The sequence below is a fragment of the Nannospalax galili genome, unplaced genomic scaffold (genome assembly GCF_000622305.1).
Source record: "Nannospalax galili isolate Female #2095 unplaced genomic scaffold, S.galili_v1.0 scaffold272, whole genome shotgun sequence".
NCBI lineage: Eukaryota > Metazoa > Chordata > Mammalia > Rodentia > Spalacidae > Nannospalax > Nannospalax galili.
The window spans coordinates 89,955-91,205 of NW_008331836.1; positions in this window are offsets into that span (position 1 = coordinate 89,955).

The following is a 1,251-nucleotide window of genomic DNA, read 5'->3' on the forward strand; positions in this document are numbered from 1 at the left end:
AAAGATTAGTCGGGGAATCTGAAGATAGTGCCTTTGTTAAACACTTGGCCTATGAAAATGCTAATTCAGCATGCCAAGAAGCCATCAGGCCCCACAGGCAGGGCCCTCTTTCTGACTACATTAAACTATGTTCAGGAATTGGGACAGCCCATGCAATGGGCCTCGCGATAGGAGCTGCCTTTCAAAATTTTACTAGGGATAAAACTTGCTTCAATTGCAAACAACCTGGTCACTTTTCTAAAGAATGCCCTGCTGGGTCCAAAGCCCTATGCGGCTTGCCCAAGACCATTTGCCCTAGGTGCAAAAAGGGGTGCCATTGGGCCAATGAATGCCGCTCTAAAACTGATAATGAAGGAAAAACCCTAGCCCCTAGGCAGGGAAACTTCTCACGGGGCCAGCCCCTGGCCCCATCAAAGGGATTGAACCCTGGGGCTATCAGGTTCACCCCACCAGCACAGATCAGGAATTTAGCTCCCTCCTCAGAGTTATCCCTGGGAGTACCGGATTGGACCTCTGTGCCTCCACCTCTACAATATTAATTCCAGAACTAGGGTTTCAACTCATATCCACAGATATTTTTGGGCCATTTCCACCTGAATTGACAGGATATGTAATAGGCAGAGGAGGCATGCTCTTGGAAGGTCTCCAAATAGCCCCGGGAATAATAGATAATAGCTTCACTGGACAACTTGCACTTTTAGCCCTCTCCACTCTTGCGCCCATAAAAATTAATCAGGGGGACCGAATTACATACCTCCTACTACTCCCTGCCAATACAAATGCCCATTCTAGTACTCCCCCCCCGGGCCTCCTGGGCCTTCAGAGATATATTGGGCACAACAAGTTACTGAAGATAGGCCTATGCTCACCCTGTGGCTAGATGATAAGCCCTTTAGGGGACTCATTGATACTGGGGCCGATGCTACAATTATCTCTGAGTGACACTGGCCTAAGGAGTGGCCATGCACAGTCTCCATGACTCATCTAGAAGGAATAGGCCAGACCTCCCACCCTAAGAAGAGTTCTAAGATCCTTACTTGGAAGGATGAGGAAGGAAATACAGGCCAAGTTAAGCCTTACATCATACCAGGGCTGCCCCTTAACCTGTGGGGTCGTGATATTCTATCTCAGATAAAACTTCTGATGTGCAGCCCCAATGAGATAATCACTCGTCAAATGCTAAAACAGGGATTCTTGCCTGGACAGGGACTAGGCAGGAACTCTCAGGGAATAAGAGACCCTATACAGCCC